The 25,556-nt window shown below is 40.4% G+C and overlaps 1 protein-coding gene across 2 annotated transcripts in view; it reads right to left on the reverse strand.

Moving 5' to 3' along the window:
• Positions 1-25,556, reverse strand: part of si:ch73-374l24.1 (protein kinase C alpha type) — a 115,757-nt gene that overhangs the window by 81,152 nt on the left and 9,049 nt on the right. The window lies entirely within an intron of this gene.

Raw genomic sequence — 25,556 nt, forward strand, 5'->3', positions numbered from 1 at the left:
ACGAGCTGACTCCCTCTCCGTCTCTCACTCTCTGTACCCAACAGTATTTTTCTCTTGCATTGTTTGAAATTCTTCATTCTTTCTTCTTTATCCATTCTCACACAATCTGTCTGCTTTGCTCATTGTCAAGCTGCCTGCTTGCTCATGTGCACTACTGCGCTCTCCCACTATCATATATGTGTGGTTTTGTCTGTAATTCTGCCAGCAAAGCCACACAGTTGCCAGACAATCTGACAAGCATTGGTTAAACAAGAGAAATTAGTTTGCTGCCGTCCAAGAAACAGCAGGGGTTTTGACTGAAAGGCAGTTGTATCATTCTGCTTGGCTAATTAGATACTTTTCAAATAGATAGTTAGATACTCATTTAGAGATCATTAGCATAACTGTGAGCGTCTTCAACATAACGCTTTAGCGTAGCCCTAATCCTAAACTAATAATCAACTGCGATTTCTTTTTGTGTTCGTTTGTGTTCTTGCCTGTGGTTAGTGCCGAGCTGGTGGCAATGTACAGTATGAATTCATCTCTTTGAGTAATAAACACAAAATGAAGCAGAGAGGGAGGGGATGGCATACAAAGCTCAGCAAAAATAGTAGCCCACAGTGATTTATCCCTGCTCTGAAGCTGTCATCTGTGCCATTTGTCATTTTCATAATGTACAGTACACAACAGCCGAACCAGGCACTCAGTACAGGTGTAAATGCAAACAGTGGGGATTTATGAAATCAGGTCCGTCCATGCTTGTAATATTACTATATGAATCTTTGGTCTGGCATTGGGTATCTCAACATATAGCACACTTAAAATGTTATGACTGAAATGGGATTCACTGATGTGGTTAACTGGGTTAACCACAATAAACACAAACACAAAGTCAGTTAAACTTCAGGGATATCATTCTGTCCAGTTAGGAAGCAGAAACCTTTGTGAATCAATTTCAACTGCTTTCGTACAAATTAAAAGTTACAATAGGTGTAGCGGAGACGCAACACAACAACCTCCAAAAAGTAATGCTTTAACAGGTGGTGGTCTCAGACCATTGCTCTCTTTCTGTTCCTCCTGACTGATTTTTCTGTAGCTTTGCCTTTTGCTAGTAGCCTAGCCACTCCTGCTAGCATTAGACGGTACCATCAGCCCCTGTAGGTTGCAGAGGTAGTTCAGCTCCTTCAGGATACATGCTCTCACCACGCTGTCACCTTATTACTATAATGTACTTAGAATTCTGTACACCACTAAATAAAAACGTATTAATCACATAAGTATAATATGCTGCTGAATATGTCTATTAATGGCAGTATCCAATGCTAGCATGCTAAATACATACTAAATCGTTAGAATTGCCAAAGAAACAACTTCAAGGGCTGAAACCTTGGGCCAATGGGGAGGCACCAAAAACTGCACTTCCTCAAATGTATACTCGAGACCGACTCCAAAAGCAAGTCAATCCCCATAGACTCCTATACTGAAAACCCAATTTTACAGCAAAAATGAATGCTTATGCTTACTCATTTCAATAATTCTGAGGCGTAAAGACATACATTTCTGGGGCATGACAGATGTTTGTGATTGGTGAGTTTAGTCACTAGTGATTAGCTTGACATGACCTCACTAAGCCGATTCACTGAACTGGACTTTTTAACTTTATTCATCGTGTTAAGACCTAAGAATCTTAGGTGTTCCATTAAACATCTCTAAGTCTACATGCTCTAACTTTTAAGAGTTACATTTTTGCATTCTGTTTGTATGTACTACTTACAGTAGTAACAGGCATCTGTGTTTGTGTCATGAACCCATACAGTTTATCAGTGTCCCTCACTTACCAAGTTACAGTGCTAGTCTTGAGCCATCCTGCATTTGTTTATATCATAAAAAAAAACAAGTCAAGGTATGAACCAGTGCTTTGTCTACATACACCAGACAACATAGCAAAGAACCAGTTTTAAATTGATTCTTTAGTCAGTGTGTTATTAGCAGCCTGTTGGAAAGCCACATAATTAGTTTTTGGTGATTCCCAAAGAGCTATTAGTCAAAAATTTAGCATATCTCAGCAAGGCGTGCAGTGTGTCCTTAAAAGATTTGAGGTAACTGGAAGACTGGAAGACAAAAGAAGAAGGATAAAAAACACTACAGATGAACCGTGTCTGAAATCATGTCCTTAAGAAATAGGAAAAAGGGATGCATCTGGGCCTTCAGTTGATCCATCTACTGTTTGCCAAAGACGTAGCTATTTTGATCAAGTCTTTAAGAATATGTAAAAATGAATTTGCTAGATCTGTATCAGTGTGTCAGATATTATTTCACATCTTATTCTGAATTTTAGACGACAGTTTAACTGGAGTAGATTCATTTCCAAAAATGGCCTACATGTTTCCTTGATATGGCAGGGCTCACACAACAGATACCATGATCATTTAAATGCAAATTTGCCAAGCCAACCACCTTAAATCTTTTTCACAACTTCTAAAAGGTGAGATCAAGGTCCCTTTTTTCTTCAAAGCAACTGAAAAACACCAGTGTTGAATTCACATTAGACTTCTTGAAAGAGCGTTTCAACATTTTATTATTTCATTTTTCTCCTATCGGTGCATGCTGATTATATTAGTAATTGTTTTGGTGCTGACCTCAGGGCATTCATACCCACTTCATATCCACCTCCAACTCGCCCAAAAGTCAAACTTTCAATCCTCCCATCCCACATCCTGCCCACTCAGCCGTCATTGAAATTAAGAAAACATTTGCTTAGATGCAAAGGAAAAGTACAAAGCACATAAAATCTGCTGCGTGTATTTTCATCTTCTCTAACACAGAGTTTTACTCAGCAGGATTAATTCTGAGTGCAATCATCAGGTTTTTCTTTTTCTCCCTGCAGCCTACTAACAATATGTGAATCACGCGTGTAATGACGTCTGTAGTTCTCTCTCTCTCTCTGCCCGTCCATCAGCACTCCTCACACCCTCGGCAACACACCCACATGCCCATTACTGCCTCTGTTTAATGGTGATCTCAGACCCGTTTGAATGTCTGCCGGCAAGCTGAGCTGACCGACTTGACACTGATCCCAGTTCAGAGGTGAAGGAGGGCACCTAAGCTGAATATAGTGGAAGGAATAAATCTAGCTTTGGACCTTGTGCGCCTGTGTGCAGGAGAGTGTGCACGTGTCAGGAAAGCTTAACCACACTTACACAAGTCAGAGTCCGTGCTTCTCTGCACTATAATCCTTAGCACTGACTTTCATGTGCATGCACACAGAATGATACACACATAAATCTAAAAGCTGTCTTAAGAAAGTAGAAGCCAACACTGCATGCTGCCGCGGCTGAAACACAGAAGCTCTCTGGGAGCTTATGGGAAGTTACATGCACTCAGTAATTTCCATCTATACAGTGCTGTGCAAAAGTCTTGAGTCACCCCTTATTTCATTAAATTTTCCTCCAAGGAGCCAGGCTTTATTATAAATTTTAAGTGATCCTGAGAAATTGTTCTCCAGCTTTTCTGAAGGTCTTTTAAAGCTTTTCTTTAGACATTAGCTGCTTTTTCCACTCATTTTGCTTTCAGTTCTTGTATCTGACCATTTTAAAAAGAATTGTTTTGTTTTGTTTTTTTGTCAAGCCACATAACACCTAACTAAAACATAACCTCTAAAGCAAAAAAGAAAAACACCTAACTCAAGTAATGAACCACTATCGCATAAATTTAGCATATCTCATAAATTGTTTTAGTGGATGGTTAGCTGTCAAAAAGCCAGTGTTAAGGAAGGTAAACAGAGAGAAAAAGCTGAAGTGTGCCAAATTACACAAGAGCTGGTCTGATAATCAGCGGCAACAGGTTTTGTGGAGTGATGAAATCCAGAGTGGAGTGAAACAATGAGTTTACACCCACCTGTAAAACATGGTGAAGGCTCTGTCAAAACTGATGGAATTATTAAATATAAACACATTCTGATCAACCATGTAATACTATCTGAAACGCTTCTGATTGGCTTCATTTCTCAACAGGAAAATGATCCCAAACACCCTGCCAATGCAGTAAAAGCACACATGGCTAGAAAAACCACATAATGGATCACTTTTAGTCATGGACAGGCCTCCCCAGAGCCCAGACTTTAACATTATTCAAGCTTTGTTAAAGAGATGACCAAATATTGGCTTTCAAGCTCATTAGAATTGTAAAACTGTTTGTTTTGAGGATTTTTGCCTTATATTCTTCCATTTATGTTTATAGATCACTGGACCCATTTCACATTTCCCTAAGAAAATATAAAGAAATCAAAACTTTTGCACAGCATCTTATGAACTGAAGCAACAGAAAATCATTTTCTCTATTTCTCCTATATTAAAGGAGTCTTGTTATAAAGTGCTGGAGGAGAACTTAAACGCTAGAATTAATCTTTCTGGTGACTCAGAGGGATGTGACTGACGAACTCAGTAGTGAGAAGAGCAGTTGCCTCCGAATGGTTTCATTCTCGCGGGGAGAGCTATGTAAAGCAGCAGGAGCAGAGGTGACAGTAACATACTGTATCGTCAGGGATATTATGATTAATTACTATGGGCTTTGTTTTACCAGCCTAATTACATAAGCACAGAGATAAGGGGCTTTGGCATTATAAAGCAGCTTACACAACATAAAAGCGTTCTTGTGGAAAGCACATGTTTATATGCATCATCCCAGTGCCTGTCTCTATAGGTGGCATGGTTTCACACATACCATTACATCCATACCCCTTCTCCTCTGATCCTTCCAAGTGTGTATTTAGCTCTGGCTAATCTGGTAAAATTGATAATCTACTGAGCCACCGTTAATAGAATTATGATGTGCTCCTGCCCAGAAGAAAAGCTTGCAGTGGAGATATGGGAGAGAGAGCGCGCAGGACACGGGCAGCACAGAACCAACTCAATACCCTCCAGACACATTCAATCAGTCCGGGTCCCCCAGAGTGCATCTGAACATAAAGAGAAAAGAAGCTTTGATCTGAGATCCGCAGGAGGAAAAGGAGGAAGTGTGTGACACGATGGATGAACAGGCAGAGAAGGTGGAAACAAATCCACAGGGGTTCCCGTGACTGTAGAGATGGATGCTTCCAGTTAGAAATGCTGCTCAAACAACAGCTCATCGTTTTCTCTATAAAATATTCTCGAGGTGATGCTGGGTGACAGCTTCTTCACCTAGCCCTGTCTGGGAATTACTCGCAGCCTCCCATCATGCACTATACTTTAAATAAACACAGAGACAGGTTTCCTCCCAAGCAGGCACATGACTGTGTAAAACGCTCTTTTTTGTCCCCTCCACCCTGATCTTGACTGTGCTCGTTCTGCAGCAGATCTTCTGTCATTTGATGCAAGACAAATGTCAGAGAAAAGGAGCGGAGAGGAAAAGAGAGGTCCTCTCTTAGTTATTTTTAGGGTTGGTTCTGGCCAGGGCTGGAACAGCGTGTACTGAACTGCGACGTGGTGAAAATGTGAGGAAAGACATTTCCCCTGCACTTCTGTTTCACCTGCCCGGTGGACGCTGTAAGTGGCACGCGCTGATACAGATATCCAACCGCATCAACGTATCTGAGGCCGGCATGTGTGTGAGAAACTGAGAATGATGAATGAAAGCTATTGCTGCCACAAGCCTGCGCAAGTACTCAATGACAGATATGGAAAAAGCTGAAATATAACCATGTACAAACGAGCCAACACAATGCATCCGGCAGACAGACGAACTTCTAGCCTGTGTCAAGTTCTCGTCAAATTTTGATGCAGTTCAAAGGTCAGGGAGAAACTATATCCATCAGTTGCTTTACCATCCTGATTACTTGCACTAACCCTTGGCTTTTACACTTGAACATGCATGAGTTCATTTGGATTTAAAGAGGCTTGTTAGAGGTTTTGAGCAGTCTGGCTCTACCACTTGACTGAGCAACCTTTTGCAAAATATAGAAATCGCCAACGTTTTGCTCAGCGTCAGATCATGCGAAAACGTGACCAGATGAAATCACATTTCCGGACAGAATCCATAGATGCATAAACAAAGTTGGACATCTGTTCTAGAGGTTTTGACCATTAAAGGGTTCCAATTTTTTGCTTGTTTGCGATTGCTTTGGTCTCTAGGAGATTTGCATGGTTTCTGCAAGACATGTTAACTAACCATCAAATGGTGAAACTTGGAACAAGTGTTAAAGTTGTGCCTTATTACTACAACCAACACATTTCAAAAGGTGGAGCTTTTATACGTTCCCAAATATTCATTTTTTTAACAACCACTCAATGGTTATTTTGCAACTGTTTGCAGAAAAGTTGCTGTCTTACATGCAACAAGCATTCACAGAGAGGTTTTTGGTCCAGCAGCCTCTTTGCGACCAGTTTCCTCAAGCAAATGCAAGTAACCTTTAGTAATTACTCACCAGCTGGTCTGAGAATAAACAGACCAGCTGGTACGCCCAGACCAGCCGTACCAATCAGAGGTTGCCACAGAGTCGCAGACTGGTCTCTAGGACTGTGTGACTGAGGCTTCATACTGTATACAGTGGGGGAAATATTTTTGTAAGTAAGGAAAACATCACCTAGTACTTGGTGGAAGAAACCGTGAAGGCAGGCACAGCGGTAAGATTTTTCTTGTAGTTGGTCACCAGGTTTGAACTCATCTCGTGAGGGATTTTAGTCCACTAGTCTTTCCCAGAAACTTTCTTTCAGTTCTTTCAGTTTCTTAATTGCTGTTTGACAACTCGAAACTCGCCAGGGGATCAAATAGTTGTTTATATAATTATGAGGTGAACTGATAAGTGTAATTAGAGAATTTTAACAGGCAAGTCAGCAGTTACCCATTTGGTAAAAATGAGCCCCAAGGAAGAGACTGATTCAGAGTTATAACTATGAGAACACTGTAGCCGACTAAATTGTCGCAGTATATACATCTCAGTCTTTTTGCCACCGCCACTAGGAAATGAAGTAAATGTGCAATATACCGGCAAGCAGCATCTACATAGAGAGGGAGGAAATGAACGGAGCTGAAGCTACAACAAAGGCCTGGAAATTTGATTTCCGTGCATACATTCAATTATGCATGGTATGGGCACATAAAAGGCACAGATGCAACAATAAGGGTGCAAACAGAGAGTTTACATGAGCGTGTAACCTTGAAAGCAACAATAGAGCTATTCACAAAGACCACTGAAGAAAAAGAAAACAGAAGATGAGAGCAGAATGGGAGAAATAATAGAGCAGGAATTAGAAGATAGTGAGAGATAAGATTTGATGAGGACAGAAAACAGCATTATAATCTTTCTCCTGTCAAAAATTTGCAAAAAACTTCCCCAGAAGTCTGTTTGTGCCTACCAATTATCACTGTCACCACAACATCCTGCTATATGAATATGCATGCATGCAAATGCAATTGTTTATAAATGTGCATATAAGACATTTCTGCTTGTTAGTGGGAAGTTGCAGAAAACAGGAAAGAAAAACCATAGCCGAGGTTCAGCACAGTAGTGGTGCGATAGTATCCTTGAACACGGTTTAAGGACATTGGATTGGTTGGAGAAATTCAGATGGAGTTCAAGGTGATGCTGGCCTTGTCAGATTTCATCTTAGCACACGGTGGCCTCTCCTAGTTTCCATCCACACTGCACTGCAGGATGACAGTTGATGGCATTTATCATCTTGGCCCCCTGCCTTCTGGGATCTGTCTTTAGGTATGCATGTCTGGATAGGTAATAGAGTAGACACAGAGCAGTGATGGTGTCCCCAGGTACAAGCTTCTTTTCATGTTTTGCATGTTGTTGTTGTGTTTCACACATTCCCCTCTTTAAAAAGAAAAACACTAAACAGCCAGACCAGACGTGTCGAGGAAATTCCATCTGTTATAATACACTTCCATGTGTTTCCCCATATATCTCCTTAGTGGTTCAAGCCAGGAGCAATATTACAGCTTCTGGGATTGCAGTTGGTTCTTTAGTGTACAGTGTAGACTGATCTCAATAAATCTGCACATGAATATGCAGAATCTATAGGCAAGCCATGAGACCTTTGGTACCAGAAGCTTCCTTGCTTGCATTTACAGCCAGCTTGTTATTTGATATGTACTGAATAATAACATTTGCATGAGCTTTAGCTGCATGCAGATAAACATAAAGCACAGGAGGAACTGGATTTGTTTAAATTCAAGCGTGAAACCACTGTTTATTGTCAGATGTTGATTTAGTTTTTCTAGTTTTAAGATTTTTTTTCTCTCATATTAGCATTCATAAACTCTGACTAGGGTATTGAAGGGTTGTCACCAGAACCAACAACAATATATAAACAATAACCAACAATAGTCAAAATTTGAGATGATAACACAAGGCAAAAAATGTAGATGTATAGAATAGATGATACAGGAATTCATGGCCAGAATGTTTGCTGGCCTCACCAGAAGCCACCCCAAAAAATTGGCCCATGCAAAAACACTGCCATGATTCAAATCAAATCAAATCCTGCGGTGAAATTTTATTAGAGCTGGATCAATATTTGGTGATTTAAAAGTCTGACACTTTTATATTACAAACATAAACAGATTTTCCTAATATTGGTATCTGTAGATTTATGAGTGCTTACTAAGAAAATTTGACATATAATGACAATGCGGTTTACAAATAATCCAGTTTTAATGTACAAGTCCTGGATTACAAGTTTACACACTTACAGACTCTGCTTGGATCAGCTGGTTGGTGTGTTTGTGGCATGCAGAGTGCCCTCTGGTGGACAAACTATGCAACATCAACAAGATGTTTGAAGGGTGTTTCACCGGTTTCTTCTTTATCCATGTATTTTTTTCATTATAATTTATTTGCCGTTATAAATGCCACACATCGGCAAAAAAATCCTAAATTGTATGTTAGTATGCTAATATCACAATTTAGTTGCTAGCATGGATGCAGTCTTCTTATTTTCCAAAATTTTAGGCTTTTTTACGCCCTCATAATATATTTTGGTAGAATATTTGGCATTGTTAGACAATCACATTATTAAGAATGATAAATAGACCACACTCAGTCAAATATAGACTCTTTGCGGCAGTAGTAGTGTTTGTATAAAGGATGGCCACAGGGGGAAGGGATCAATTATTTCAAACTAAAGGTGGGAGTGTTTGGCTGCTAGACATCTCTGAGTCACTCAGGGGAAATGGTGATACCGCCTCATGAATTTAATATGACTCTGAAAACAAATGCATGCATGTGCACACACAGACTCACGAGTACACGGGTTAATGCACACACATAGGTACGCAGATGCATCTTTACATTCTTTCGGTTGTACACATTTTGAATGTGCACAATAATGAAGCATATACGAGGGATGTATTAACACACTCATCCTTAAACTCACATTACCGCTTGATCTCAGTCACACAGGACACAAACACCAGCATGCACGCGCACATCGGGCACCACTTTGTCTCGTTCTCTTGTCTTCTCAATTACTCACAAAGACACACGCTTGGACATATATTTAAACCCAACCCCATTTCCAGCGCGTGATGTACTGTCTGCAGGGGTCTGCCTTAGAGCCCCCTCTGTCTGCATATGGATCAAATATCACAGCAATAGTAATGTCATGAGCTTGGTTAGCTGTGGCTTACAGAGCCAAAGGACCAAGTTAGAACTCACAGTAGAATGACTGTTAATAAGAGGTGTGAGCATCTACAGTTAAGAAAGAAAGAATCTTTCTTTCTTTTTGAGTATTGCATTCATGCTATGATGCAGTCAGTTGCCAGAGGACTTCTGCGTGCTCAACCTACACACAGAAGACGCGACGAGGCAAAAGCTAAAGGTCATGGCCAAGTCCAAGCCTGGTGCCGGGGGAGACTCTCATACCAAACATCAACATGAGAACATCTTCTGCTCCTACGGCACTGCACGTCCTAGACTAATTTGTTGAAGACAAACGAATCCAAGGCTAAGGTTTTGGCTGAGAACAACCTGAACCACAAATAATGCACTTCTTTCCCCCTTCATTTCAACTGCTTCTCCTCAGTTCTTACACAATTTGTTTTTGTTTTTTGTCTCCAGTAGAAAAAAGTGAGAAGAGCCCGAATGAAATTTTCCATAGAAAACACCTCGATTAGTTCTGTGCTAGAAATAAACACCACTTAGGATGTAAACACATTTACTCACTGAATATGATTATATAACAGTTGCTACTACTGACCATAGGTTATCTGACGCTACAGGCAGCAAGGCTGCTGCAGGGCTGTAATGCCAGCTGTTACATCTGATAAAACGTGGCAGCTAAGCAGGTTGGTTCGCCTGCTGCACAGATGTGCCAGCACTGATTTCTGCTCATGACCTTTACCTGGCTCGGATTCTCACATGCATCACATGAATGTACTGAGCGGGGATGCTTTTAAATCTCTTGTACAAGACCAGTTAAATGCGTTTATGATGATATTAAAGCTCCTGGAAACTGTGTTAAGTGTTCCTCAACAGCGCTGAAGTACCAGCATGGAATCTGGCCTTTCTTTGACAAATGTACCCTCGAGGATTTTGCTGCTATAGCCCCGCTTGTTATGATATGACCTTTAACATGGCTTACCCTAAAAAAGACTGGCACAAGAGTAAACAAGGACTGACAACACTGTAGTGTGCTACATTTGTTTGCATGGAAACGCAAAAAAAAAAAAAAAAAAAAAAAAAAAAAAATTGACTCAACTGCTAACTTTAGCTCACCATTAGCTTTTAGTTGTTAGTTTGCACAGGAATATTAAATAGATCCCAGAAGTTGGAGCAAATATATTTAATTTTATTTATATAACCCCAAATCAGAACAGTTGCCTCAAGATGCAAGTTAAAGAATCTAGAATAATACATAGAAAACCCCAACAATCAGATGATCCCTTATGAGAAAGAGCATTGGTGACAGTGGGAAGGAAAACTCCTTTTTAACAGGAAGAAAGCTCCAGAAACCTCATCTGCTGTGACCGGTTTGAGCAGAGGGGAGGAAGACAGAACAAAAGGCATGCTGTGGAAGAGAGTCAGGTATAAATGTTTCTATCAGAGGATATTAAGAAGTTTAACTCTTTTAAATGTTTTATTTTGATAGGATAGTAGACAGGAAAACAGGGAATGATATGTCCAGGGTAGACTCAAAGCCAGGCCTGTGCAACCGTCTTGCCAATGGGTCACCTGCTCTACAACTACAGCAGCTCCCTTGTAGTTTTATTCTTAACTTCAAAAATCGTGATTCCTGGAGGAGCAAAATAGGAATTTGTTTACACTCTACTCTAAATACAGGCCCTGCTCTCCTCAAGATTTGCTCCAAGTAGCTGTTTTTAGAAATCACATCAAAGATCTCCCCACTGATCAGAAAACGCGGCATCAGATCGGTGACTGTGTCGCAGGTACAAACACGATGACTGACTTAAAAAAATAAAAAACAACTTTTGCGGGTAGCAGAATGGAACGAGAAGTCAGCTTTAATAACAAGTATACCTGACGGCGCTTTGGTTAAGAAGCGTGAATCATAGCAAATATGCTGTACACATGAATCATGATTTCCCTGCTGGTGCTGGGAGACTGGAGTCAGGTGAAGCGATGCTGCCTAAATTAGGATCAATCATCCTGGCCTTTTGCAAGTATGAAACACTGGGTAGTCATTTGTGAATAACAAATGTATTTTTTTGACAGTAAATTAGTTTGTTTATTCTCACAGGTGTATATATACACCTATGAGTTTCAAGTTAACGTGTCACCTTTGACTCTTATGCAACATCCAGGTGATAAAAGGCATTAAGGTGTTAATACACATGATAAAAGCTTAATCAAATGCACTTAATTGAGCGTGGGTGTGTATAATGGTGTTGTGAGTCAGTAGTTAGACGCCTCCTATCTGATCGGCTGATGAGCTGATTCTGGGTCAGCTCGGGTGAGTTTTCTCCACAGCAGCTAAGATAAGAGGTGACTGGACAGGCTCTCGCTGTGAGGTCTGCCTTCTGCTACAACATATGCAAATGCACGTGCATATATACATGCACATATGCATGCAGGGGAATACCTATCAGTCTCCTGCATGCATTAGATGCTTAGTTTGTATACACATACAGGTGTGAGGAGAAAACCCACAGATGGACACTTGCACATGCAGACACAGGCTCCTCAAAGATGCAGACCTAAACAGATTTTAGACAGACACACACACACACTGACACAACCCCACACTCACTCTCTGTCCCTCTCTTAAGCTCTTCTGGGTGTTTCTCTAGCACAAAAACTGCAGAGCCCCAGAGAAACACAGTCATGCCGTATTGAGGTCAAGAGGTTTGAGCCAGTAAAACCTGGCCGTTGTAAGAAGAAGAGAAGCAGTCAGTAAACTGTAGTGTTGCTTCAGCCCCTTTATTGCTGATTAATGGCACTCGGCTGAGAAAGGGAGCATGACTCTTCTCATCACTAGGCGTCTCTGCGCCTGGCTAATTGGCCTAGTTAATCCACACGCCCGCATCCAGGGCTGTGCGGAGCGATTAGTCAGCCTGTCGAGTGCATGGCTCATACCATTTGGAACCAAATAAGGGAGAGAAAAAACGAAAGGCAGCAGCTGTGGTGAAATGGCATTCTGTGCTTTCTGCAAGATGGTTTCAATTAGCACCTGCTACCTCCCACGCCACCCCGTGCCTTCTTATTATTTTTTCTGTTATCTTTAATTTTTTTTCCCCATTCAGTTTCAACAATTACTTTTCCACCACTGCCACTGTGAAAACAAACCTATATAATCTACTCAAAAAACTCATAGAACAATTTCGTATATTTGTGTAGATTTCACCCCATGTTTTTAATAACGGGCATCTACACTGAACAGCTGTGATGAACATATTAGGTGGCGTCTATGTAGCATTTCCTAATGATTGGTGAGCCCAGTTGAAAAAAGCTAAAATGTAAACAATATACACTCTTGCAAGACATGTCCTTGAACTTTGTTGCAACAAACCTTTAACGTCCCCAGCACTCCAAAGCAACTGTTCAGGGAAGCTTGGCCCTACTTGAAAAATTATTGCCAGAATTGACAATATAGCAAGGTAACAAGTCTGTCCATCCAACTATCACTTATCCAAGTTGCAGCGGTCTAAGCAGAGATGCCCAGACTTCTCTCTCCCCAGCTACCTCCTCCAGTTCACCTATGAGGAAACCAAGGCATTCTAGAACCAGAGGAGAGACCATAATCTATCCACCTTGTCACCGGTTCTGCCCTGAGATCTCCTCCAGCTAGGACATGCCCAAAGTGTCTTACCTAAGGTCTGTCAAGAGGAGACACCCTAGTTGGATGCCCGAACAACCACAATTGCCTCCATTTGATTTAGAGGAGCAGCGGCTTTACTCTGAAAAGTATCAACAAAGAAGACAATGGCTCACACTCAGGGTTCAAAATCCAAGAACTCCCTGTTTCCCCCACACATTAACACTGCTAAAAGTTTCTAAATATCTCGAGCTTAAAAGGAAAGGGCTTTAACCAATGCAGTCAGCCATTACAATTTTATGATTGTTAGATGAGTTTTTTGGTTGGCTCTATAAAAAAAAAGTAATCCACACATCAGCATATACATGCAAAAAAATTTGCCTACATGATTAACCATTTATTTCTAGATAAAAAATTTTTTTTAAAGACGACCAAAAGAACTGGGAAGGCCTGAATGAAATGCAAAGAGCAACCCAATTCCTGCTGCCTAATGTAGCTCTCTCCTATATCTTATCTATTAAGTTATAACATGTCACTATCAGATACAGTACACTGCCTTGCCAAACAAAAGTCACCACCTGGATTTAACTAAGCAAATGAGTGCCTCGGAGGATGAAGTGATACATTCATCATGTCTAGTGTCTACTTTAAAGTCCAGTGGGGGCAGTGTTGTAATCGGGGGATACTTCAGTTGGTCAGGTGCATGTACAGCAATGTTATGTGCCCAGGTAAAATTAGTCTGCCGACTACCAGAATATATTAAACGGCCAAGTTTTGCCATCAACATTTTCTTCTTCCCTAGTGGCAAAGGCATATTCTGAGACGACCATGCCGGGATTCACTAGGCTCAAACTGTAGAAGAGCAGGTCAAGAAGCATTAGACATCATTTTCATGGACGGCCCACAGCATCCAGACTTTACCCCTACTGAGAATCTTTGGGATGTGCTGGAATCAAACTCTGCCATCATCAATGCAAAAAAAAAAAAAAGAAAAAGAAAAAAAGAAAGAAAGAATGAAACTCCAGATGGAAATGAAAAGTTGCGACACTTCATATGCTTATCAACATCATGCCATTGCCATCATAAAATCTAAGGGTGGGCAAAAAAATATTACAGTGTGACTTTTTTCCTTTTGTTTATAATAAATGGGCAGGACTTCTTATATTATTCCTCGTATACACATAATTATACACATTCTGTACTGCTCAACATTATGTAATATAGTTTTGGAAGCTGTGCACTTATATTCTGAGATGTGAGTAGAAGGTGTTTAGGTAAAAGCTTGTGAATAACATTGAAAATATTTAGCACTAAAGTTGAGGATCTAAAGATATTTTAAAGCAACCAGATTGTGTCAGATTGTGGTCGTGGCGCAGAGACATGAGTGGTATGTTTTCATCTTTTCAGATCAAAGAAAAGTAAAATATTTCTGGGCCAGAATGCAAATTCCAGGTCTAGTAGGAGCTGCGAAAAGTATGTTCTTATTTTTCCAGCCTCTTTTGTCACAGGAAAGTTGGGAAAAGATATGCAGTGCACGGTTTCTCGGTAGACTCGAACCTGGGTCTCTGCATTAGACTTACACTGTATGGATTTTGGGGTTTTAATTTAATGGGACTAGAGCAGTCAGAACTGAACCTGTAGAAACAGAGAGTAGATTTTAGGATATGTTTGCTCAATTATGTCCTTTCATACCTGTAAATAAAGAAGGTCCTGGTTTGGAACCTTTGCAAAAAAAAAGCCACACCCATTCCATATTCTTATTTATCATTTTCAAAATTCAGCTATTTCAGAAGCGTAAATAGTTCTTTGGGAACAAATCTTTTTGCTAAAACAAAGCACATATTGAAACCAAAAATGTGACAATAAAATACTCTGAAGTGGTTTTAAGCCTTGCATCCTTCTCTTCATTTCAACTGCTCTCCACAGTTGGGTAATTCAGCCCATTGAATACGCGGGCCTACTGTATGTGGTTAACCTCACTTTCAGATACAATTACGCCCACCTCTCTCGCTCGCCTCTCTGTCGCTGTGTTTCTTACTGGCCCTCTCTAGCTACAGGTGAAGAGCTGCTCTTACAGATCGAGGCCTAATTTTTCTCTCAACAGCTTCCATTGCCACGTCGTTCCAGCGGGATCTGCTCTTTCCATCCAGCCGGCCAGAATCAAAGAGCTGTTGACACAGTCTGAACTGACTTGTCAAGGCCACCGTGTCTGCATGACATTCAGTTTGCATTACAGAGCCTGTGAGTGTGTCGCAGTGCTGATGCACTTTTGTGTTATCTACTAGATGGAAAGAGACTGGGCATTAGGACAGACACTGTAGCCCTTCAGTATACAGAGGTGAGTGTATAGTATGGGAGTAGGTGTCAGTGGTCCTGCCGTGTGTGTTTGCCATGTGGGATGTGGTTGATATATAGCTTAGTATTACTTCTATGTAGACAGACACCTTGTAACTGCAGAGTCTGAATACTTACATGAAATACATGTCTGCAACTGAGCATTTTGTTTGCATTTTGTTTGTTTTGTTTATCATTATTACTGTTGCTACGATCGTTGTTGCTGTTGTATTGTTATTATGGGTGTCACTGTTTTTACTGTTGCTGCTACTGCTGTTGTTACTGTGCAGTTAAATTTTATTTATATAGCAACAAATCAGGTGCATCAGGACCCTACAATAATATAGAGAAGACAGAAAAAACCCAACTATCAGATGAGCTCCTATGAGCAAGCGCTTTGTTGACTGGAAAAGTTGTGTAATGCTGATTGCTTCTATCATGCAAGCCCATAGTCAGCAGCATCTAAACTGAAGTTAATGTTCCCTTTCACTTCATAGGCGGCATGACAATGACACATAAGTGAGCACTCTTTCTTCAGCATCAACATTTTCTCTCTGGCTTAAATACTGAACCAGAAAAGAGACTGATTGGCTGGTTTCTTAAACATTCTGCCAATTTAACATTTGGTATTAAATCACTTTAATTAAAAATAAAAATGATATTTGTGACCAGAAAAGAGGTGATACTTTAGGGAATGAGGACAGCTAGGGATCCATGGTGGTAGCAAACAGCAGGCTCAGCACTCTGGAGGCAATTCACACCGGTGACACCAATTTTTTCTTTATAGTTTTATGATAGTTTACTAAAATAGAGTATGATGACACAACAGGAAAAAAATATTATTAAGATTATTACCACCATTTGAGACCTCAACAAAATTCTCAATCGATGCATGTCTAACAAATACTGAACCTACAGTGAATGTGTAGCTTTTTAAAATCACCATTTTTTAATACAAAATACATAAAACAAGATTTATTGGTCATATTTCTGTTTTCATGAAGTCAATATTCCAACAATGGTGCCTCATAAATACAAGAACAGTTGGTAAGAATCAATGCAACCCCCTCAAACCCACACACATCCGTCTTACACTTTAGGGCAGCAAAAATAACACTTCATTGCTTTCATTTATTTAGTTAAAACTCTCTATGCCATGCTGATCACTTCATGACTGCATCTCAGTCTAGTCAAATGCTATTCTGGCTTTCATTCATTACCTTCTTTTACTGAAAGCTAAAAATATATAAACCCTTAGATTTCCACTCTGGATACATAGGCTACTTTTACATATAAACAGAAAGCACAGACTAAATAACAGAATCCCTTGCAATTTTATCAACTCCAGAGTAGACCCCAAATCAAAGGGGAAAAAAATCCTTCCATTCGCCGACAGGGATGCCAGAAAAAACATGGTTGCAAAGCACTCATTCTCCCCTGTGGTGCATGTTGCTATATTTGCCATGAGTGGACCAGAGAGGCTGGGAAAGACGAGGAGTCAACCTCAATTAGGAGTTGGAGTTGTTGGGATCTTTCTCCTGCCTTTGTCCTCCTCTCATCTCCCACAAGAGACTATGGGGTGAGAGTACTCAAGATGAACTATATCTATGTAAGATTAAATATTTGTGTGAGTGCATGTGTTATTTTTGTTATTATGTCCAGAAGAGTTGGTTTTCCCAGTACTTCCTACTTTTAAGATGAACGGTGTAAAAAGAGTCATTGTGGGGATATATCTGTGGTTGTGAAAAGAGTTCCGGTCCTATAGAAAAGTTTATGGGAAAACGCTCCTGGGACTTGGAACAAAACACCAAGTCGATTTTGTAAATTCTCAGGTATAGAAAGGAGAATGCTCCAGAGTTTGTTCAATTGTTAATCACAAGTCAATACCCAATGAGCACTCAGTTTTCACAGTCAGATCCACCGCCTTAGTGATTTTTTCCTGGTTGTCAAAACACTAACAAACCCTCAAATTCACTGCCTGTACTAAATGAAATTCCAAAAGCTATCACAACAAATTGGAAAATAATGCTCGGAGGAACATTTTGTGGTTACTGATTCAGCAGCGGTCAGTTCGATCAGGTATCTGAAATGCATAGCTTTCATGTACATCATGTATCATAGCAACCAAAGCATTTCAGCACATAAAACACTGATAATTCAAGCACTTTTACCTTGGAGTTTTCAGCCAGCCAAGAAAGCTTTGCTGTCCAGTTCAGTTTATTAGGGGTGTAGCAAGTTTCCAAATTCATTCTATTGACACCTTAAATGAATTGAATTTATGGTTTATTGAGGAAAAATAAACTTGACTACTCAGATATAATGGTCTCTATTTACCTAACCAACCTTTACACAGTATTCACTAAAGAACGCTTAAACTAGGCACAGCTCCACCTAGCTTAACATTAGCATGGCTTAGCACATCGCTAGTTATACAGTTATATATGTACATTAAATCATTTTTCAAATTATATTTTTTAACTATATTTTAAGCAACATAGGCATCTTAGATTAAAAAGTAACAAAAGACAGCTGGTTTAGGTCACTGAATAATAACAGTCAACCTATATGCCGCAAAGCTAATGCATAGGCTTTGAATACGCCCAGAAGTCATTCACGTTTTGCCTTCTCCTGGTCTTTCTCCCAGCTTTTTCTAGATTTTCTCCATTGTTACATTGCAATAAAGACCAAAAAGCCTTATGGCTAAAAAGATATCCAGTTCAACATACTAATGGCTAGAAGCTAACTAGCTTAGCCACAGGAAATAACAGATTCTTCTATTTGGCATAGCAGCAGCATGGTAATAGTACAGAAGCTGTTGACATTTATACAGTTAGGTCCACAAATATTTGGACAATGGCACAATTTTTGTACATTCCCCTCTGTACAACACCACACTGCATTTTAAATAAGAGAATCAAGATGTGATTTAAGTGCAGACTTTGAATATTATCTGAAGTGGTTTAAGAAAAGTATTTCACGTTACATAGCATGCATTGTCCCCCATTTGAAGAGATTCAAAATTAATTGGATGAACAAACATTTTTTAAAATACAAGGATTAATACTTGAATAAAAATTCTTTGCAGTCAATTACTCCCAGAAGTATAGAACTCATCAACATTACAAAATGCTGTGTTTCCTCCCTTGAGATGCTCTCATCAAGAGTGAAACTCTTGAGTGAAACCCAAGAGTTTCACAAGAGAGAATGCCAAGAGTCCCAAAAGTTATTATCCATATGGATGCAGTTTCGCAATATTTGGCTGAATCTGATCAGAGAGTATAGCCATGTACAGTTCAGAGTTCATCTTGTTACTTCTATCAACAGTCGCATCAGAGATAAACAGTACTGGCAAGCCATACATAACATTGCCTCCACAATGTCTGGCAGATGCTTCAGATCATGAGCTGCTACTTTCTCTCTACACACTTTTCTCTTCCTATCATTCTGGTACAGGCTAGTCTTGGTTTAAATCTTTCCAAATATGTATTTTTCAGAACTGTTCAGGCTCCAAAGTTTGCACCTTGCTGTTATTTGTCTTAACCATTGAAAGAATTCTGTGATCATCCGCTTCAATTGTTTTCTGTGGTCTCTCAGGTCTTTTGGTCTTTTGATAAGACATGTCATGAAATAAGCAGCTGGCCATGAAATTGCTTGTCCAATTAATTCTGAGAATGGGGCCTATGTATCATATCTACTGTCATATGTACAACATTTACTCATTTGTAATTATTAAACCCTTGCTCTTTCTCCCATAGTGTTTCTGTTGTCCTTTCCCTCTCAAAAGGGAGTTTTTCCTTTCCACGCCAACAGTAAACCTAACAGTAAGGTTATGCGACTCTTGGAGTTTCTTTCTAATATTATAGGGTCTTTACCTTACCATATAAAAGGACTGTTGTTGTGAAGTGGCCTAAATCCACCATGCTGGTGTACAGATGGTTGATAGACATAAATGTACATTGCAAATGCTGATTTTCAAAAACATGAACGTGGCAATTTACACAGTGGACTTGATTCATACTTTACATAGATACTACGCATTTTTATAACTATATAGTAGGAGAAGAAACAAAAACAAATCCGAGCTCTGAGACAGACTGATAATTTATGAATATGCTTATTGGTTCAAATGGACAACACAGCTGAACAGGAATCAACAACACATTTTGTTTGTGTGTGTGTTTGTTCAAACACAGTAGAGCCTCCGTACCATTTTCAGCCGTGCCTTCTGCCTTTTATAGGCAGGACTAACCTCGTTAATATTTCCACGCACACTATCTGCTCACTGTTTACTGTAGCCTCATGTAAAGGTACAATTTGCTCATTTGAATTTGCTTCCAGCAGGAAATCTGTTTCTGGTGGTAAATATGTGGACAGATGGACAGTCAGGTAAAAAGGGGAGAGGTGTGAGGATGACTAAGATTGGCGCTGCAGTCTCTTCCTGGGTGACCCTCAAACTGTGCAAACACACACACATACACACCAACACACTCACACACACACACAGCAGGCGCAGGAAGAAGGAACACACGCTTCAGAAAACTGGCACACAGTCTCTAACCCTCTGCCTCTCTCTCACTGTCCCTGCTGCCCTGTCTCCCTGCATCTTTGTCCTTGCACAGAAATAGCATAAATATTATTCTGAAGCTGGGAAAATCCCATGTGTCCATCTGACACACGCGTCTTTTAGATCTATTTCATCAGCATCTTTCTCATCTCTCCTGCTTAGCTTTATGCACAGAAACTTTAAAAGGATCGGATACAGTAAGTAACAATAAAACACAGCTGATAGAGCATTAATGTAAAAATATGTTGCTAATTTGACTTATCCTTCAATTAAAATGGGCCACACTATTGCATGCATCTCATTTTTTTTTAATTTTTCTGTTCTTGGCTGATAAAATTACATAAACATCTTACTCCAGACTGGTGGAAATGACTAAAACTTTCCCGCTGTTCCCAAAGGAAAAGATTCAGGAAAATAATAGGCTGATTAATCAGCACTAAGATTAACTGACAGCTGTAGCAAAAAAAAGTCAAATACATCAGCGTTACATCAGTTATGGAGAAAATACAGTAAAAAGAGGGTTTGTCTTCTCAGTATTAAAGAATAGCAGTGATGATTTTACATTCAAATCTTATTTTCTTACTTTTCTCGGTGCTCATACCTTCGGTCGCACACAAGCATGCAGGGTGTAAGACTCTGACCCAGTGAGCTCCAAATCCTCCTGAGTGCAGTGCACATTGTACTCACCTTATGTGGGTCAAGACTGATATCTCTGACTTAAAACCATTCCAGAAATAGCCTTGGGAGTAATCACCACAGAATTCATTAAGCACAGCTGGAGTGGTGAGACACGTAAAGATGAACGCTTCTGCTTTCAAATCCCCCGGGAAAAGTCTTTCTATCCAGGACAGACTGCTGAGCGTTGCACACAAATACACAGTCGCCTTATTGATCCATTAGATGGATTATAACAAGTGACACTAAACATATAACACGCTGTCATGGCAATTGATGGTTTAGGGAGATAAGCCCTATACACAGTAATGGGGTTAAATGTCTTCTGTTCTGCGCTGATAGTGTCCTTTTATATAAATCATTGCGGCAGCATCTATTATGAATGAAGGAAGGTTTAACACGCTGCCATCTTCCACCTTGTAAGAACACTGCTGAGATAAAAGAACAGGCTTTTACAGATAGGCGCTCGCCCCGTGTCCATCTGTACAAGGGTCAAACAACTACAAATTAATGCAAAGACAGACTGAGCTGTTACACATGAGCATAACCCAGTAAGTGGGGAGAGTTACACACTGGCACAATACTGGGAAAGAAAAAGTCATTTCGTAACAGATGCTCAGCCAGTGTGGTAGAACGTTATCAGCATGTTTGTGGCAACACCGAGCCAGCCGTTTATTGGATCTTGTCAGATGTCTCTTCTGCCTCTCCTCTCCGTGCCATTTCTGGAAACCACAAAGATTAAATCACAGTGCTGCTATTGCTCCTGCCAATCTCACTTGCTGTTTACAGACACACAGAAGACAACCAGCACTTCTCACTTCTTCGCTTCACCATCTCACCTCTATCCCCCTGCCTGTGACCTGGAAAGTGACCTCAGAAGGATGTGTCGATTCCTAAAATGCAACTCAAGGACTCCCTGCAACTCCCTTCATAGACAATCCTAACTATGGCTGCTGGAGCTGTTATGAACACTGCTTCATTTATCTTACAGAGGTTATAATACAATAGCCGTAGAGAACACAACAGACCCAGGTGGTGCACACAAGCAAATTACTTGTTATTGTCAAATGCATGTTGCCTCAGATGTTTGCGATTCCTCCTTGCCTCCTCAACTTGCATCCCAAATGGGAAGGACTAGATTGCAAGAAGATGAGGAAAAGAATAGGGGGATGGAAGTAAAAACGAGGAAGAGGAAGAGAGGGAAACATAATCATGCATATCCTCTGTCTTCGGTGTCTTCATTATTTCTCCCTTCGAGGCCTCTCCCAATGCTCTTTTGCCTTTGTTTGTTAAAACACAGTGTCATCTTATTACACTGCATTGTGTCTCAGCAAAAACACACAAGCAGCTCCCCGACAATTAACTACCCACTCTCAGCTGAGTAATGCTGCCGAGCCTCCAAAGAGACCCCTTTTTAATGTCACCAGATGACACTGTGTTATGCAAGCAAAACACTGTGACTTGATCTGCTCAGATAGTCTGATAACGGGGAAATATTGCAGTTGCGGTGGTCAATACTGCACGGAGTCTGCCAGCGTACTGAAAACGAAAATGACATCTTTCCTTTTGTTGTGTTTCAGGGTGCGGCCAGCGAGCGCTGCTGGTCTGGCATTTCCCCGCCTCATTAAGGTCTTGATTTAGACTGTCTGATGAGCTCGCAAACGATCCAGCCGCACAGACTCGCGGATGCACTGTCGAAGCTACTGAGACCCCTTTTTATTAGTTAAATGGAAGCTGAAGAGGTGATTTCAATGTTGACTCATCATTTAAGGATCACTTGGAAGAAGCCTTGTTTTGTGTTCCTGGACTTTAAAAGGGGAAGTGCCTGCCTAGGGTAAACTACGTAACAGAAATTTGGCACATCACAGGCAGTGTGAGGGCCAAACACTGTTACCATGGTAACCTTGGCACACCATATCTGGCAGTTTACAGTAGCAAGTGAACATGAGGGAAAAGATATGGAAAATTTATCTTGTAAATCAAAACTGTTTTACAAGATATGACACAGGGCAGGTTACCAGATGTCTCTCACACCCGCACTCATTTATTGAATAAACACAAATCTGGCAAAGCAATATTGTACGTGTGTGTGTGCACATAAGTGCATGTGTGTGTATAAAAACAAGAAAACATTAAAGAGAATCCCAATGATCTTCTATGGGAAAGCATTTGGCAAGAGTAGGGACAAAGAACTCCCTTACTCTACTACCTTTGCATTGTTATACACTCGCCGCCACTTCAACTCGTTCGACTGCTCAATAACATGAATATCCAATCAGCCAATCACATGGCACAAATGCAACACAACTACAGCTGTTGGTGCCAGACAGGCTGGTCTAAGTATTTCATAAACTTTCATAAATCAGATAGGAAGGCAAAAACTACTCATTACAACCAAGGTATGCACAAGATCATCTCTGAATGCACAAAACATTGAACTTTGAAGCAGATGGGCTACAACAGCAGAAGACCACACTAGGTATCACTCCTGTCGGTTAAGAGTAGGATCCATCCTGCCTTCAACAGGGGTTCAAGCTGCTGCTGATGGTGTAACAGTGTGGGGGATTTTTTCTTGGCACACTCTGGGCCTTTTAGTACCAACTAAGCATCATTTGAACACTACAGCCTACCCGAGTATTGTTGCAGATCATATCCATCTTTTTATGACCACACTGTGCCCATCTTCTAGCAGTCATAAAGCTCAAATCATCTCAAACTGGTTTCTCAAACTGTCCTTTTGGGATGCGTTGGAACAGGAGATTCTCAGTATGTACAGCAGACAAACCTGTAGCATCTGTGTGATGCCATCATGTCAACTTGGACTAAAATCTCTGGGATGTTTTCAGCACCTTGTTGAATCTGTGCTACAAAGAATTAAGGTAAATGGGGTCCAGCAGATATTAGCAAGGTATACCTAATGGCTGATGAATAGAGTTTAATTTCACTTTGCGTTCAAAGTTTGAATTCATAGAATTTCCATCAAATTCAATCAATGTCTATTTGACTGTGGCTGCTTCAAATCAAAAAACCTCATCACTGCCTTGTAGCAGGAGAATCACATAAGTTGAAACCTAAAACCTTTTATACACTTTCCCATCATCATCTATTCCTTCTCACTCCCAATCCTCTCTCTTCCTCATCCTCCTCTCTATGTCGCAGAGTTTTAATGAGAGCTCTTTGTCTAGCACGCAGGCTTTGGCAATCCTCTTAACAGTGAAACAGAAGAAAGTCTCCCAACCCTCTGTATTTAGGGGTGCTAACTGGCGCACAGATTAAAAAAGCCTTCTGGGCATGGCTGTTAAGGCCCTACAATTCAATTTGACAAGCTACCAATTCCCCCCAGAACAGTAACAAACAATATTTTTTGACAGTGTGAGACTTTAATGACCTTTGAAACCCATAAATAGCACTGAGAAATCTGCTGAAATTGAAAACACACTACCTGCTGTCTAAGATAATATGATTCATATTATTTGACTATATGACATTTTGCTGTAAGGAAAATTTGCTATAAATACCACAGAGGCCTTTTTATGAAAAGTTCTGCTATGTCATTGCTTTAATCATTTGAATATACAGTACAAGATTGAGGGGTGGGGGGGTAATCATCGAGCGCAGATGCGATCATAACAGATGCGAACATAAAACGCACATCGACACTGCCCAGAGGAGCCGTTACCATGATAACAAAATGGAAATGGCCCACTTTGTTGCTACAGTGGTTGAGCGAGAAGGTGGGAGAAAGGAAAGGGAGACAGACAGACAGCGGGAAAATGAAGGAGGGCGGTGGCAGCAGAGAGACCCAGTATTCAATAGTGGGGGGGGGGAGACTGGGCATTTTTGACTGTGGAGCAGAGACAGAATTACACATAATTATCCAGGCCAGCTAAGCTTCCACTCTTGGTGTAATTAATGCCATTGAGCTGGAAGAGGGTTTTAAAATCGCTGATATATTAAAAGAATGTTTCCGTGATTTCTCCACATTCAACTATTCTAATTAGCCCCAAGCAGATACTCTCTTTTCTTCAAGCTTGATAACTTTGAAGCGATGGCTTAAATCAAGTTTGAAGTGAAACTGAAAGGCCTGCTGTGGGATTTTGATGTCAATCAAGGAACTACTTGAGAAATTTCGGTTGCCAAATAGTTTCGTCAGACATCTGAAGTGAAACCTGGATGCTCTCCTTGATTTAGCGTTTCACTTTGTTATTCATCTGGGAGCAAAAAAAAAGTGTTGGCTGTAAAAACAAATTTTCTTTTCCAATAGCTCAAGGTATAATATACAACAGAATGACTTCTTTCTTTTTTTATTTTGCATTTCTCTTTTTTCCAACTTAACTTTTTAGAATTCATGAGAGGGCAAAGCTCATAATAGAGACTCCTCACTATCTTGTAATTCTAAATGCTTAAATAAGGACCCAAACTTTCAGTTTTTTTCATGCAAATGTGACAGAGTAAATGCAACACCCACAGGGATGTTTAAAAAAAAGAAAATATATATCAGAGTGAAGCAACAAAGCTTGGGTGCTTTTTGTAGAGCAACCAAAACATGATTTAATGAATTAACATATTTAGGCCATCTTCACACGCCAAGCAGAGCGGGGCAGGAGGCCCCTTCAGATCTCAACAGCGTCGCTTAAGAGGAGCAGTGCTGCGTCTTAGCTTGCTGTTGTGTAAGATGTTTATTGTTTGGGGGCTCCCCATCAGGAGCCGTGCAGCTCTCTCCGTCATGTTCCAACGCCCCCTCGCTTCTGCTCCTTGATTGGTTAATGAGGTCCACAGCTCCGTTCAGAGCTGAGGAACTGATT

Source organism: Oreochromis aureus, linkage group 4 (assembly GCF_013358895.1).
Source record: "Oreochromis aureus strain Israel breed Guangdong linkage group 4, ZZ_aureus, whole genome shotgun sequence".
Taxonomy (NCBI): domain Eukaryota; kingdom Metazoa; phylum Chordata; class Actinopteri; order Cichliformes; family Cichlidae; genus Oreochromis; species Oreochromis aureus.